This window comes from Tinamus guttatus, unplaced genomic scaffold (genome assembly GCF_059628265.1).
Source record: "Tinamus guttatus ecotype Peru unplaced genomic scaffold, ASM5962826v1 Tinamus_guttatus_pri_ptg000056l, whole genome shotgun sequence".
Taxonomy (NCBI): Eukaryota; Metazoa; Chordata; class Aves; order Tinamiformes; family Tinamidae; genus Tinamus; species Tinamus guttatus.
In genome coordinates this window covers 1,040,180-1,057,346 of record NW_028288590.1, presented here as the reverse complement: position 1 = coordinate 1,057,346, position 17,167 = coordinate 1,040,180, and the positions used below count along the sequence as shown (strand labels likewise).

At 35.4% G+C, this 17,167-nt stretch overlaps 1 long non-coding RNA gene across 1 annotated transcript in view; it reads right to left on the bottom strand.

Moving 5' to 3' along the window:
* Window positions 1-17,167, bottom strand: part of LOC148595817 (uncharacterized) — a 297,456-nt gene that overhangs the window by 198,909 nt on the left and 81,380 nt on the right. The window contains exon 2 of the long non-coding RNA XR_015914412.1: window positions 2,977-3,069. This is a non-coding gene — a long non-coding RNA (uncharacterized LOC148595817). The remainder of the gene's footprint in view (window positions 1-2,976; window positions 3,070-17,167) is intronic.

Below are 17,167 nucleotides of genomic sequence, written 5' to 3'. Positions count from 1 at the left end.
AGTGCAGATTTATAAGGTTTTTATACATATATACATACAACTCTTCTGTTTATTAGTATATTTTTGTGAAAGGACATCTCTGTTAAAAATTTCAGAGATGGTAGGGTCCAATGAATGTTTCATGACATGATGGGTTTAGAAATGTAGTGTGTCCAAGGCCAAGAATGAAAAAAAAAATGATGTATTTCATATAAAATCATTATGTTCAAAACTTACAGGCTTTGGCTTGACTCAAAAAACTGTTGCATTTCTACAATAGTTATCCTGCAGTAACTGTGTGATTTCATATGGATGATTCCAGTTAAAATGCATTATTTATCTATAATTATTTAAAAGTGTCTATACAGCTAAACAGAAAATAATTAGTAAGAATTTTTTTTCAAATATGTTGACAGATTATATTATCATTTTCCCACAGCTCAGTAGATATATACATAATGAAAAGGAATTAGAAAAATCTATTTTTATAATTGGACATTAAATCAGATTATTACTCTGTCACTCAAAATTTGCCTAAAAGAATTGCAAAGAGTATACAAGATTCTAAAGATGCTACATACTATTCTGATTGATATTTATGCATTTTTCCTCTAAGGCTTACACTATCCTAAGAAAAGAAATTGGGGAATTTTCAAAGCAGCACTCTAGAGAACAAATCTCAGCCTAATTTGTTATCATTTTCATGTACCTTTGCATTATATAGCTGGTATTACGTAGGCTACTTGATTCTGAGGTCCTTTTCCTCCTCAAAAGGAGCTCACGGGAATATCGCAGAGGCTGAGGCTGTTCTAAGAAGATTGGGCTGTATGGGTACCAAGATAGGGTGGTGATGGGAAAAAATGTGGTATGTCCTTGTGAGTATATCTCATCTTCTTTGGGCAGTAAAGGTGTAAACAGGATGTTAATGCTATACAAATTGAAGTACACTTCCTAACTTTGCACAGTGAATGAGAATTTGCTTTATGGCAACATTTATTTCTATCAGTACACTTTTTGAATTACTCAGGTGTCATAGTTTAATACAGTCACAAACAGAAAGGCAAAAATTGAAAGCCTCTATAACAAGAGACTGCTGAGTGACTCAAAACAACCACAGGTAGATTTCTTCCATCTTATTATCTTTTAGGGTAGGTGTTAGGATGATTGAGAATCACATTGATTCCCAGAGTTTGCTGTAAAGAGGAACAGGGGTTGAGATGTGGTGGAACTTTGCAAATCAGTATTGATCCCACCGGGTTTGTCACTACCATTTCTGTCCTCCTACTTGGAGCTATTTAGGTCTACCCACACACTGACTGGTACAATAATATATGTATATCAGGCATTAGAAACAGACAGGATTTATCATGATACATGAGAAACAGATTTTGTGTACTCTCTTTAAGGAGTGAATTACTGGAGGCACAATAAACTATGTAATACTTAGTATAGATACATAAAAAGTCTATTTTAGAGTAATAAAGGATGGGATGAGTTTACATCAGTGAATCTCATAATATCAAAAACAAAAAATCTGGGTTGAGAAATGCAGTGTCAGGAATGAAAATACTTAATTTCTGATGTACTTCATAAAAAATCATGGTCTTCCAATTTTTCAAGCTTAGACTTGACTCCAAAGCAGTTGAATTTCTGCTGAACTGCTGTAACGAATGGAAATTACAGGACTTTGTCACTCTGAGAAACCAGCCTGGGAAGATGTATTAATGACATTCTTTTCATTTAATGACATCTTGGTGAAAACATATTGAGAAAATAAATCTAGATTCCCTTAGTTAACAAATCATATAAAATATAACAAAAAAGAAATCCAGATGCAAGTTTCTATAAATCTTCTGCTTTTGGAATGAGACATTCAAAGATGGTTGTTAAAGCCTAAATGAACCAGAAGATAAACTAGTGCTGTAAATGAATGAAGCTGAGCTCCTCAGGTGAGAATGGAATGAAAAAATTGACATACAACAGAAAAAAAAATGACAAAGAAAATGTATTATACTGTGAACTGGCCTGAAGCAGGAGGACATGGAAGATAAGATGATGCCCAATTTGCTGAATAGCACAGTCAGACTTCGAATTCTGGAGCAGCCTCAGCTGTGGATTTCAGAATGTATTTCCTGTCGGGAAATGCAAGTGATCTAGCATTTGCGTGTGATCTATGTAGCATAACTGAATCCTCAAAAACTGCAATGACAAAGTACTTCGGAAGGTTATGTCAACTTTCACATTGATTGCAAGATGCTTTTGCAGAAACAAGATCTCTTTCCTCTAATTTATGATTTGTGCCATAATGAAAATTAAAAAACCCTGAAACTATCCAGAATAAGAAATTAATTGAATGATTTTTAGAAGTTACATTTAATAAAAATGGGAGAAAAACATCAGTTTTTGTAGCATAAAACTGTCTAGCATTCACTTGGAAAGACAGACTTTGCATAGAAGATTATCCTAGCAATTTGAAGAGAAATTGTTGATATGGTATTCAACTTGATAATTTAAAAGAAAAAAGAAATCCTTCCCATAGATATTCTATGTTTTCCTTTTGGCAAAGAAATTCTGCAGTAGGAATCTTAACGTAGCATCTCTTCATTTGCAAATAATTTAGAGAGGTGCTCTCAGAGATATTATTTCTGTGTATTATAATTGTCCCTAAGCTTGTGGAAGGCAGGATTTAACAAATCTCCTTTTGTACATTAAAGCCCAGTTCAAAGTTAAACCAGTGCAAAGCAGGACGAGAAGGAAAATGAGACAAGAAAAAGTCATATAGGATATACTGGCAAATGTTTTTGTTGTATTTGAGGACAAAGCACTATTTCACTCAGCTTTTTTAATGATCATACACTGCAGAATGAGCTGTTACAGTCTGATTGAAAAGTTACTAAAATAAAAGTCACTGTGAGTATACCAGGTTTTCAAGGACAGGTTTTAAGGAAAAAATTATACCCGTGGACTATCTTGTCATTAGTCTTGTTGACCTTTAACTCGTTAATACTAATCATAGAATCATAGAATGCTTAAGGTTGGAAGGGACCTCTAGAAGCCATCTAGTCCAAACCCCTGCACACACAGGGTCACCTAGAGCTAATAAAGTGTTTCTTAGTGTTCGTTCGTGTTAACATCACTTTATTTTCTCTTATTTGATCTTCATTCATGAGCTACTGTTGGGCAGAGTTTAGGATGGACCAGAATCTGAAGTACTGGAGATTGGATGAAATCAGATCATTAACATAGTTATGCCGTGGCTTTTGACAAAATGATATGTTTTGTTTTCTTTTAACAATTTGTTTGCCTTTTGAAAGGGTTTTGAAGATAGTTTACTTGACATTCATAAAACATCTATGTTATTTAACAAGTATTATATATAACTTGACATTAGCTTCGTGCCTTGTTTCAGGCAAGGAAGATGAATTGCCATTACTATAGGAAATTCATGGTTACTGTCTTGTAATTTCTTGAGGTCCTTGGCCCAGAAAGATAGTGGCTACAATGAAAACCCTCCGTAAGTGAACAAAAACTACTTGGGAGTGACAGGATGTGCTACATCAAACATATTGCAGATCTTCTGAGCAAGTAAATCCTTTTGAATTTTATTCCACTGCAAAAAGAATTTCAATGTTCACAATGGACAGTTAGTTTTAGGCATGTATTCCTTCGATTTGAAATAGTACTTCCATTTTCTTGAAAAGTTTAAAAAGTTCTTTCCTGCATTTTTCTTGCCAGAGCAGATGAAATAGCCTGAAGCTAATGCGCATGATATAGGTGACAGATTTACTTAATTCTGCTGACATAAAAATCTATTCAGCAATTTGAATAGCCCAGTTTATTAACCTAATTTCCAATATGCTGAGATGACAGAATGCAGTACTGCATTCATTTCAAATGGAGAGAGTTGAACCCATAATTTGCCAAAGTCTAGAAACCACTGCTTATTAAAGGGAAGGTAATTTGGTTTGTTTGTAATGTGACTTTTTACCAGGAGTTGAGAAATAATTGTGTAAAACTACATTCTCAGGCCAAACACGTTTTGAATGTGTATTTGCCATGCCCATGGAAGTAAACCAGAAACATATTTGGAATTTAGTCCTCAGTTTTTCAATATAATAGCTGCAGAAAAAAACAATTAAAATACAGTTTTAATGTATTTAAAGGTATATTTTGCTATGTTTCTGTGTAACATTCTAAATTAAACACTAAAGTTAGGAGTACAGACAGTCTGCAGTCCAGGGCTAGAGCTGCACCCCTGTATTATATACTCTTTGGAGCTTTATTGTTCACATGAGTTAAATGATTGAAATGAGATTGTCTGAAAAGCTCTTCCTGCCTTTTGCATATTTTCCATTTTCTGATATTGCCTGTCAACTCTCCTATCCTCTAAAACCATTGCTCTTAGCAGAATTCACCCATTCTACCAAAGCTGCTTTCTTTAAAGAAGCTCCCTTTCCTTCTCCCTTTCCTTCTCCCTTTCCTTCTCCCTTTTAAAACAGAAAGAGATAATGTATAAAGAAAATAAATCTTTTTAATGAACATCTTTTAATTTTTATTGAGTTTTCTAAGAAGAAATATATTGTGGCCCCTCAGGTTGATACTGCAATAATACGCTGTGAGCAGGCTGAAGAAGAAAAAAAAAGAGGACAGTGGTTAAAAACAGTTAGTTAAGCACAGTTTTATCAGTTATTCTGTTCTGACACCTTTGGAAGAAGCAGTTCTTTTAGACAAGATTGTGACTGCAGTTATTGCTGGAATTGTTGACACCCACCCCATTTCAAGTTGCCTGTAACAAATGCTGCCTCCCAAGCTAAGGAGAAAAAATGAAATAAGCTTCTCTGCTCCACATGCTTATTTTAAGGCAGAAGAATGATCAGGAAATGATAATGTTACAATGAATTTAGCCTATTGTATGTGAGGAAAAAAAGACACACTTAAAAATATATAAAAAAGAGTGAAAGAAGTGAATACAAGAATCATTAAGGCACTTTATGGCAGAAGATGAAGTGAAAATCAAAAGCACAATGATAGAAGAAGGAAATGAACAGCTGAGATTTAGTGTCATAAAAGAGTAATTGTCATCTGTTGGAAGCTCATATAGGAACACCAGCACAGAATTGTAGTAACTTTTGCTTGGATCTTTGAATGAACATATGGGAGTTACTATGAGCTTAATTCTTCTCGCAATTCAGTGGGAAAAAGATTTTTAACATTCAAAGGCTCTTTTTCCAGTCTTGATAACAATGTGGTGGGATTTTTTTTTTCATCTTATGAAAAAAACGCAGTGCTCAAGAATGAGCTACTACTAAAATAAGCACTTAGAAATAGATTATAAACTTATGAGGATATGACAAATTATCGCAGCTGTGGAAACCCTAATACTATTAACTTCAAGTGATTGCTATCACTATGTAAAACAGAAATCTGAAATGACTGGCATTTGTAAGAAAAGGACTTGCCCTTTCCTAAAGGAGGAAATGTTGAGAGGAAATGTTTTAAAACTAGGGAATAAGGCTTGCAGAAATGACAGGACTTTTTTATCAAATCAGGTAGGCATTAAGAAAGTATTTTCTTAAGTAAGTATTTTCTTATAGTAAATGAGATAATTTGTTACTATGAATGTGAAGAGGCGCAGCCTCCACAGTTTATGTGAAACAGTCTTTTGTCAGGAAAAGGAATTTTGACTCAAAGAAAATTCTAGTCATCCTTTAAGCTGATCTTAAACTGCTACCCCCAAATAAACAGCTAACATAATGATATGCACAATCTGCGTGTTTTACATGGACTTGTGCATTTGGCTGATTCGTTTGCTGAGCTGAGGGCTATTAAGAGCAGCCATCTGGGTTTCTGTAGTTATAGGGGCCTCCATTGTGTGCAATGATTTCACTGCTGGTTGTGGGTCAGCAGCCTTAATATCCTGCCTGCAGAAAAGCTACCTAATGTGTTGGTCTTGCATTTTCTTCCTGGTAAGATTGCCTAGGCAACACAACTATAATACAAGGGATTTTTGTAGCTTGTGTTGCCAGGGTGGAAATATGAAAGAACTCTAATGTATTTTATACTACTGTTCAGTGCACCTATTTAGGACAAGGGATTTTGAAATATCAGTGGGGATGGCTGAGTCATCCACTTCCAATTAGAAACTGATATTTTTATTGAACGCATAAACCTTTTTAAAAGGCCCAAATCCTTCTCTTGCCTCTTCTTTACAGTTCTTGTGGGCCATCAATAGACAACAAGTAGAAATGCTGCAGTGAGAAAACAGAGCAGTAACATAGTCAGACTGGATTTATGGGGGGACTGGTCATGACTGTAGAAATAAGGGAATACAAAGCCCCCAACCCAAAGCAGGGCTATTTACCCTGCTGTGTAGTTGAAAAGAGAAAAAATGACCCAAGGGTCCAAATATGCTACAGTGTTTTATTCAATAATAAGAGATGATCCTAACAGTCCTACTAAAAGCCTCCAGTAGTTTTCAGCCTCAACAGATAAATAGGAGTAAATTATAAATAGGAAAAGAAGAGAAAAGAGGAAAGCTGATGTTAGAAACTTCAGGCTTTTCTGCCAGTTAACAGGAGCTGCCAAGCACTGCCACTAGCCCCCACCACCCTTTCTCATGCCTCAGCAGTCAGGTATTTCTCAGGTTCCAGCAGCGCCTTTATTTTAGAAGCTGTACAGGATTACATTAAAGAAGACAGCTCATCTCAGTTTAGTAGGTTAAAACAGGTGTTATGTTTTTGTCTTCTAAGCCTAAAAGTCTGGGCAAATGAAACATCATAAAGTAAAAACCTGAAATGGAAACAAATTCATCACAAATGCCATCTATTTCATTAAACCGGGAAAAGTTAGCAATCTTATTAAATATTAATGTTGTCAAAAGTTGAATTCAGTCATAAAATGAAATGGGAATTCTAACTGTAGTTAATTTATACTATCTAACAATGACTTTATGAGGGAAATAGGCAGGGGAGGGGAATGTATTTTAATTGTTCATTTGTTAATATCAGCAAGCTGATATTTCTCATGATCACCATAATTATTTCTTTTGTCCCTCTAAATTTTTGACCAGAGCTATAAAAATATGTGGCATTCTGTGGGATCTAAAGGCTGAAAATGAAAAAAAAATGGAGTAAATATACTGCCTTAACTGAAACTAAACAGTCTTTTGAATGTAGACTGGCTTTTTTGTTTGTTTGTTTGGTTTTTTGTTTTCAGAGATTTAGATGAATCTTTAGGTCATTGTAAAGGGAAAAAAAGTAAGCCTTTTCTTTCAAAACATTGATACCATTTGGAAATTTTTGCTCCTCTTTTTCAGATGCCAGAATGCAAAGAGAGTTGAAATAAAGCTATGGCAGAGAGGGAGGCGTGCATGTCCTACCATTGGCCAACATTTTCAACAGATGCTACAGAAACAGGCCAGAATATGTGAAAGAATTTATAAAAAGATGAGATCTTTTCTGGGATATGCTTGCACAGAAGTGGAATTCAAAAAAGGGAAGACAGATGCATGTCTTTAACCAGTGTGAAAGTACAGCTCCACAGTATGCCAAATGTGATGGGGTAAAATTACATTTTTGGGGATTCAGCTTGTTATTGTGCTCTTGGAGATATTAGAAATTTGCTGAATACTGTGGACTGTTCTGCAAAGCATCAAATATTTATGTTGTATGATAAGCTGAATATACAGGAAGAGATCGCTTTGCTATTTTAGTTTCAGAAACTGTGCTAGTCATTGCCGTGAACTTGTAAAAACTGCTGAAGCTGTCGAAAAGTTTAAGTTGGGTGGGTGAGCAAAACTTGCAAATTTTCAGTGAGTCTTTTGAGTCTGAAGTTTCCCTATAAATCACCCACAGAAGTACTTTAAAACCTTTTAAACTTTTTTTTTTTTTTTTTGATTGCAGTGTACATGATTGTTTTCTCATATAGGAACTCTTTTTCCAAAGCATACAGTAGGTTCACCATATAATAGGCTATCACCTCTGGTGGTTCAAGTTAGTGGCAAATATTGCCTGTGTGAAGAACGCTTCATAATTAGGCATCTTTCCTTGTTCTTACTAGAAAATAGATCAGCGAAAAGAAATATCGGGTGTCTGTTAAATCTAAGAAATTGGCTCTGTGATAATATTCAGTGATTTCAGCACAGTAAATGAGATTTCCTTTGGGGTTAGAACAAAATTGAGTTTGCAGTTACAGCAGAGGAAAAAAATCTCATCTGAGGTTTTAAAACATTACACTTTCTAACACTTCGCATTGGGATGCTTGCTGAAATATGGTCTACCAGAAAAATTCTCACCTGAACCACTCTTGAAAGCCCCTTACCCTGACGCAGGCTTGCTGTGGTGGCAAAAGGCAGCTCTCATGCCACGGCTATAGTATGTGCATTGCACATCATGTACACAAGTCCCTTTTTGCTCACAGAAGCAGACATGAAGGCCAGGCTATATATTGGGTCCAGCTGAATAGGTCAGGTGGCAATCATCATTGTGAGCAGTTGCCTGTGTTTCTATTTGCATTTATGCTAGTGCAGTTAGTTACATGCATTTTGGAGCTAGTGACCTGCTATCTACCTCAACTTCAAGGCAGTTTAGATGTGCATCTGTGGAAAAACCTGAGAACAAATGTAGCCTTCATGGAGATTGGTCAGCTTATTGCCTTTGGAAATGTGAAGAATTTAGGGATTTTTTTTTTTTTTTGCTAAAACAGATTTCAGTTTGACAGTCGTCTCTCTCTCCCTTTCTCTCTCTCTCTCTCTTTTTCTCTCTCTCTTTTTCTCTCTCTCTTTTTCTCTCTCTCTCTTTCTCTCTCTCTCTTTCTCTCTCTCTCTTTCTCTCTCTCTCTCTCTCTTTTTCTCTCTCTTTCTTTTGAGTTGGGGAAGAAAATATTTATTTTGATGAGGGAAAACCAGTGAAGAAATTCATTTAAAGTAGTCACTATTTTTAATGTACTTGGATAGATAGACAGGGAGAATATACGTTGGGAGGCAAAAGCAAATTATAGGAACCCTACTGGCATGAGAAAGGAAATGAATTAGCATTTCTGGGCTATTGCTGTGTCTCGATAGGTGATCTATATTCAATTTCCAGACAGTATGAATTTCCTGATATTGTTTTCTTTGTGGATTTGCTTCCAGAACAGTTCTCAAAAATAAGTGCTTGTGGAAAGAAAAAGGAGAGCAGCCAGTATGTTTATTAATGCATTATGTACCAACAGGTTTGGGCTCAGGGACTTTTTGAGTCAAATGTGATCTCCATACCTCCATGATTTTCTCTTCTATTGGCTTATAATTCTTTTTATAGGCTAACTTCATTGGCAATGGAGATCAGCTGATCACCAGCATTAAGCGGAGAGGAACAGGGGCAAACGCATATGCTGAATATTGGCAGAGCAGTTAGTTTACCTATAGACAATAGGAAATAAATGAAGGGCTTTATTTTTATCATTAAACAATTATGTTATCAATTACATGTGTGTTTACTCATCTTCATTTCCTAACTTGAGACATGTATGCTTTTCTTTGCATACTGATCAGTTGATTTTTCCACAGATGACCTTGTCAGAAATTATAATTGTCACCTTGATAATCATTTTATATATAAAATGATAACAGTTTCTATCTAATCTATCCTATCATCTAACATATATCCTACTAATATATATCCTGAGATTTCTGATGTGCTCTTTCTAGCTCCTAAAGATAATTATCTTCCTTTTGTGTACTTCCTTATGGTTTTGATCTGTTACATAATAATGAAATTGGAAAATTCTCCGTAACGATAAATGACAAAAAAAAAAAAAAAAACCTCTTGGTGCTATGAAATTATATCTTTTTGTTTTGGAAATTGACCTGAGCATCTCTTAGATGAATTAGCTTTATTTATTTAGTTATTTTGACAGGCCTTAATGTGATTAATTTTTTACCTTTTAATTTATTTCTCCTACCTTCTCCTACCACAGTCAGGGCCAAACTTAGAATGTGGGAAATTAGATTTTTTTTCCTGAGCTTCTGAAATTAACTGTGCAAATATTCTTAGAGTTTCTTATTATTTCTGAACCTTTGACAGATATTATATGCTTTTGTTTAGATGATTCCAGGATATGACATGACACATACTCTGACACTAAGGTCTTCTAACTTCATGCTGAGCAAATTTCTTATTGAATTAATGGAAATCTGGCTGTAATGGTAACTACAGTAAAAAGAATAATATTGTAGAAACAAATTAGCTTGGTGATTGGAGAACTGAAAATCTTCTAGAAGTAACAAAGACAAATCGTCTTGGGTCTCTTAAGATTCATCCTTCTAAGACAGACTTAAATCTCCAGCTTTGTTCTGGTTTACAGGGAGAATTCCAACTAGCTGAGCTGTGATTTCTCTACTGTGAATCAAAGCTGAACTCATTTAAAGCTCACAAAACCAAAATCTCAAAACAAAAGAGAAAAGACATTTTTCACTTTGGAAGACAACTGATATTGACCTTGAATTGAAATGCTCAGGATCTGCCCTCATCAAATGAAATCAAAAGCTGGCTTGTAGTGGATGAAGACAAACAACCCGAAGATCAGAAAATAGCAACACATTGAAATGAGTTGCTACGGCATTTATTTTAAGGAATTGATATATCAGATAATTGGCTAGTATCTGTCCAAATCTCATTAAAACAGATCTCTCAGCCCTCAAAGTGTTATTATGTAAGGTCCCTCCCTCTTGCCTGCTGATCTCATTATGTGGGATGCATGGGGTGTCCTGGTACATGCATCTCCTCCATAGAGAAGGACAAGGTACAGAAAAGCCAGCTGTAGAAATACTGTGCATAATATAAATCCCTTTGTAAATCTAGCCATAAACATCTGATTTAAAACCTGGTAAAAATAAGTGGGAAGCCTGTTGACGTTAATAGGACTTGACTGAAATCTTTAGGGACAGTTCTTCAAATTCAGTCTCAAATTCATGAAAATTCACCCACAGCATAGTGGATTAAGTCGAGCACTCCTACTGAGGTGAATATATTACAATGGCCGATTATTAGCATAAGAGAAGGACACAAGTTTAGCTCCTTTTCTTTAAATGTCTATTTACTGTATCTTTGCTTGTCTTTTATAAACCATATTTATGTAAATATGAAAACATTTTCTAAGCCACAAAAAGTTGAACTTTATTTTATTATCTATGACAGTTAAGCCTGCAAAATCTTGAGACTGGAAACATTTAACTCACTCATCCTTTATTGCAGTTAGTTCAATTTTCCTGTCAAACTGAAACAATCATTCTCCTTGGAGAGTCAAATATCTTTTTTTTTTTCTCCTTTCAGATTTAAGAAAGATAAAAAAGATGAGATGCAGTTTTCCTTCTGTGATTTTGGGAAAATGCATTAATGCAAATTAAGCTATAACCTTAACTCTCAGCTGTCTTTCAATGGCACTGGAACAGGTAATATGGAAAACACTCTGGAGTTCAGTTGACTTGAAATTTTGAATTGTGCATCTAAAACATATTTGCTTCATTCTTCATAGCTTGTCTGCACGCCCTATGTAGTTGAAAATGAGTTAAGTGGAAATTGCATCAATCTCTGTTTTTCCAAGCCGTTTGCAATATTATACAATGCTTTACAAAATCACTAGAGAGACCTTCAGGACATCTTTAATCACGATTTCAGCCTCATGTCTGGTTCATAAACAGCTTTTCTAATCCTCCAAAATCCGAAAGATTATATGTATATATGTAAATGTCACATTTAGCAGCAGATTGTGTGCACTGGCTGGCAGAGGCATATATTTAACATTTATCTATTGGCTTAGATCCAAAAAAACACTTACATTACTCATGTGCTTTTGACTAGATAAGTGTTTAGTGGATTGGGGCCTAGAAAGGGAAGATTTCTTTTCCAGTTCTAAACTTGCAGAACTTGCTGAGTTTTTATAGCTCTAAAAGTTATATCGTGAAGTGCAATTTAGATAGTAATTCCTTTCTTTTTTCAATAGCATAGAATAGAGAGAGATAAAGCACAAAATGTTACAGAAAACTAAGCTAAATTATGGAAATTCCAGCTCAGTTTATTAGGAATTTTTTGTCACACACACACACAAAAAAAAGGATGTTCTGATCAGATTCTCCCCACATCCTTAAATAAGGTTCATTTGATGCAACATGAAGAATTCCACAGCAGTTTGGCTTGAATTTTTCTATTCCAGTCTGCTCCACTTTTCTATATTAGCAAGCTTTGAGTTGCAAGATGATTTCTGTAGAAGTACTAGCTTGGCATGTGTATTTTTAAGCATATTTTTAAATAAGTAAAATAAAAATGAAGAGCAATTAGTAAAGTCCTTCACTTCCCATTTCTTTCTTCTATAAATTTCTTTCCAGTCCACAGTGTGCATACTGCTATTTTTATCCTTTTTTTTTTTTAATCTCTCAAAGTAATGGGGCAATGATGTAAAGGGTGGAGATAACTATATATTTATTAAAGGAAAGTCCATGACATACATTCATCTTTTTATGATCTTACTTCTTTTTCCTGCATCCACACTTTCTTCTCATGGCTGGATTTTGAGGCAGACATATCTATGTCCAATGTCTTTTTAGTCAGTTACTGAGGCATAATCACCTTCAGACATCTTTACTTACAAATAGGAATAAATCCCAAATTAAATGTTTTGCATGTTGTTCTCACACATTGACTGCAGAAAAGGATCTATATGGCATTTTGTTGAACTCCTGTAACTTTCCAGTAAAAATAAACAAATGAAACAGTTACTGAATGACATTTTGCATAACCATTCTCAGCCGAAGAGGACCAGTGTTCCCTTCCTTCAGGACTATCACCCAGTCCTTCAGGACTAGCTCCTAGTGGATCTGGATCAGCTGAAATTCTATCTGCAGAAGGATCCTTTCTTCCCCCAGAGTGGAAATAGCTCAGTAACAGGACCTGTCATTTTGTGTGAAAAGGAATTATGTATATGTGGATGAAATCTGTAATTCACTCCCCATTTTTGTATCCAAGCTGTTGGTTTCTATAGCAACTTGCATAGAGTTTGGAAGGAGGGGGAAGATAGACCAGCAATGGAATTTGTCTATGTGAATGTGGCTGGAATACCAGTTGTAATCTCTACATCATTTTTCTTTCAGTATACATACATTTTTTTTCTTAATTTACTGACATAGTCATCTCTGTTATTTGAAACACATTACATTAAAGTAACTTTTTTCTCCTCTTAAAAAAGCTTTTGACTCTCTGCCTTTCTCTGTAATCTGCAGTGCATGAAGATATCTTGCCCCCATTTACCAGTGTAGGTTCAGCAAGATGCTACCTCTCTGGGGTGATTCCAGGGTTTCCCAGCACCATTCTTTCTCTTTTCCTCCTGAATGAACTCTGAAAGCTGATAAAAAACAATAACTAAGCCACCAGGACATCTGCTGTTTTAGGACAATTTGAACAACTGCTGACACAAATCTTTCCAGTATGTGAGGATTCAGCTGTACTTAACAGCTGTACTATTTATCTATAGTTTTATTTTGTCAAAAAAGTCAGGCAAAACAAGGAATGGATGAACTACACGAGTGAGGTGAGGACTGCTTTGAAGATGCAGCATTAGGAAGCCATATGTGCAATATCTGAGAAGATATAGGTGCACAAAACTAAGATGGCAAAAAATGTTGGGCCGACAGAAAATAGTAGCCTTTTAATTCTTCATTACACCTTTGTTCTTGCTGATTAATGACTGAACATGTGTTTCTGAGACATTAGTTCAAAAATATGGACCTTTAAAGAGGAGAAAGTAGTGCTGACAGGAGAAAGTAGATAATTTTCTGTTGACTGGAGAAAATTAGTGTCACCATCATTCCTTAGGAGAAAGCAACAAATTGTAAATAGTGACTGCTTGGCACTTCAGATATGTATAACTTGGGTGGACGCAGGCCTGTGCCACGTGCTCTGGGTGACCCTGCATGTGCAGGGGGTTGGACTAGATGATCTCTAGAGGTGCCTTCCAACCTTAAGGATCCTGTGACTCCTATGACTCTAAAGACAGATTTTTTTTTCCTGATCCAATTAGCTAGACTTCAATGCTCTGTTTCTTTTGAACTTAAATGTGATATGCTTTTTTCTAGATTTTAGTTGGAAAACGTTTTTGATCATATGTGCCACAAAAGTTTTCAGAAATGGTCAATTTTCTAAAAAGAAAAACAAAACTAGAACAAAAAAAGCAAAATCCTCCCTGCAGATAAGTTTGAGAAATTCTGATTTTCTTTTTTCACCAAGAAGCAGTTGTTCATCATAGGGCTAGAGATGATTTTACTGACATGTAGCTTTCAATACTTTCAAAAATTTGAGAAATGAAAAGCTTTGGAATGTTAGATTCTAACTTGTCAAAAAGCGATCTGCACAATGCAAGGAAGAATTTGAAAATATTCTTCTGAGTGGAAAGAGTGTCCCTGACTTTATTAATTTGTTTTGTTTGCAGGATTTCGAAAAAGGTTTGTAACAAATTCATTAAGTTTAGTTGTCTGAGAAGTGATTGAATGGAAATGGAAATGGAAATGAATCCATTGCTCTCACAATAAGAAGTCTGATAAGTTTTGGAAAGCAACGTGCTGTTACAAGAAAGAAAGCAATTTTTCTCAAAAAATGAGAAATGATTATCATGCCTGGCCTATGTGAATGATGCCATCAATATCCATGAAGGTTCACTGAATAACACAATATAGAGTGTATTCTTGATGAGGTAGGGATCTGTATTTAAAGATTAAATATTGCATCTTAGTTTGCAATCTCATCACTGGTCTGGATGTACTAAAATCAAAAGCTTTCTCTAAGACTTAGCCTCTGTAGAACATAAAAAAAAAAGTTGTAGACTATGTATGATCGTGGCTAAAGTTATTGTATGAATTTTAAATTGAAGTTTGAATAATGATCCTTTAAAAAATACTGCTGTTCTCTTGAAACTACCATGAAATTGCACCATTAAGGGACTGAGCAAATGACACTCTCCTTAAGTATTCAGTATTAATGTTGTCTGTTTAAAAACATAGTTCTCAGATCACGAAACTAATACCTCTTCACAGAAAGATTATTTGATGATATCTGCAGATTCAGGTGAGACTTGATAGGCAGCAGAGCGGATCAAGCTAATAAAAACCATTTTGATAATAAAATTAGACAGAAAATATGTCTTAAATTCTAGGGGGGTCAAACTTTTAAGTGAGAAGGCAGATAAGAATGGAGGTAGTCAGCTTGTTTTGGTTCCAAGGAAGACAAAGCCTTATGATAAATAAAATTGAAGGAGGACAGTTACCTACTAACTTTTCAGACAAAAAAAAAAACTTATAAATTCATTTAATTCAAATTAATGGACTGAATATGGAGATCTATTTTGTCAAGAATTTAATAGCCACTAGCCAATTATCTGATAAATTAATTCCTTAAAATAAGTGCCGTAGAAACTCATTTCAATGTGTGGCTATTTTCTGATCTTCTGATTGTTTGTCTTCATCCACTGCAAGCCAACTTTTGACTTCATTTGATGAAGGCAGATCATGATCAAGCTAAATATCAGTTGTCTTCCAAAGTGAAAAATGTCTGTTTTGTTTTGGGCTTTTGGTTTTTTGAGCTTTAAATAAGTTCAGCTTTAATTTACAGTAGAGAAATCACAGCTCAGCTAGTTGGAATTCTCCATGTAAACCAGAACAAAATTGGTGATCTAAGCCTCTCTTAGAAGGATATGTCTTAAGAAGCCCAAGATGATTTGTCACTGCTAGAAAAATTTCACATAAGTAATTCATTCTTTTAGCCCTCCCTTTTAAACAAGTATTGCCTTATTGAATAGTTTTGTTCCACAATTAAAATTGCTCAGCTTCATTAAAATAAGATTTACAAGCCTTTTCCAGAGAGGATTTTTCCTCTTCCTTTAGTGCAATCAGGACAGCTAAAGCCCCCCTCCAACTGTCAGCATCCATGACAGCATCAAAAATCATGTTTCCTGCATTTACTTGTTCTCTTTCTGTTCCAGTAACATCCAGGAGAAAATTATCCTAACTCAGTAAACATTAGCTAGGCTGCAAGAAGGTCTTATGAATCATTCTGCAAGTAATTCTAGTATTATGGTGTCAAATTAGTACAGCACTGCTATTATTTTTCCTTCTCTCCCTTTGCCCCAAGGTAAGGATATGTACTATGAAGGTATGGCTAGCTTGTAATACAACTCAATAAGTGCTCTGAAATGTGTCTAACTTAGAGTTAGACACTCATCTCTGCTTAGTGATTGAAAGCTAAAGATAGCTTTTTGCTTTTCACTTGCACCTGACAACATGATAGGGTTTAATTAGCGAAACATCAAACAAGCTAGCATATACAGACTAACATCAATTTAAACATTACAGTATTATCAGAACAAATTGAACTTATCTAAACATGATGGGGTTTTGGTTTATTGTTTTATCACTTTGCTGAGATGTTTAGGTCTTTAATAAATATTAAAAGCTCCCTTTGGTGCCTCTGTTTTTTTTCCCTGACATTAGTTGTTTGACAAAGAGCAGGCTGTTAAATAATTTCCAAAGATTTTTTTTTTCAACATCTGGGTTAAAAGCTCATTCAAAACAAAATGTTTCCATGATGAAAATACATTAGAGATCTAAATAGCTCAGCACATTTGTGTGCAGAGGTGGGGGATAGTGATGGTGTACTTCAGGAAACTCAGAAATGACTTTCATGTACGCAACAAGACTGCCGCAGCAAGACCAGCTCCAGCTGCTGTCACACTGAGCATCCTCCTGGAACACCGCTGCACCTGGGGGGTCCTGCTTGCCCCTGCCCCTGCTGCAACATTTGTGCCTGCCCTGTGCTGCTCTTGGGGCCCCACTCACATATTTATTAATTTCTCCCCTCATTCCATCTTCCTGGGCTCTATCTCTCTGTAATATGTGCTGCTTTTTATTACATTGGCAACATGATTCCTGCTCACTAGCATTATATCTGGTAAAGAACAGGATAAGAGACTGTGGGTAAGAGACTTTCATTATAATATTGCACTGTGGGTTGCTTAATTTATCATCTTGGTGATTTTTCTGGAATCAGTGGAGTGAGACTATGTAAGATTGCACTTCTCAAAATTCCAATTCTCAATAGCACCAAGCATTAGGGGTTGGAATCAGTACCCCTGTATGTGTATGCACAACTACTCCCTGTGCTTATGGTAT